This window comes from Buceros rhinoceros, unplaced genomic scaffold (genome assembly GCF_000710305.1).
Source record: "Buceros rhinoceros silvestris isolate BGI_N320 unplaced genomic scaffold, ASM71030v1 scaffold22594, whole genome shotgun sequence".
In the NCBI taxonomy this organism is placed as follows: Eukaryota; Metazoa; Chordata; class Aves; order Bucerotiformes; family Bucerotidae; genus Buceros; species Buceros rhinoceros.
In genome coordinates, this window is record NW_010407930.1 from 2,709 (window position 1) to 2,917 (window position 209).

Consider the following 209-nt stretch of genomic DNA (forward strand, 5'->3'; position numbering starts at 1 on the left):
GGGCCGCAGGGGCTCAGGTCACGGGCTCAGAGATGGCTTTGGGTCAGAAGGGTCCTTCAGAGATGATACAGTCCAACCCCTCTGCCACGGGAAGGATCGTCTTCCCCTCGACCAGGCTGCTCAAAGCCCCGTCCAACGCGACCCTGACCACTTCCAAACCCGGGGCACCCACCGCTTCCCCCACAAAGGCAAAGCGTCCCCCCACCCTC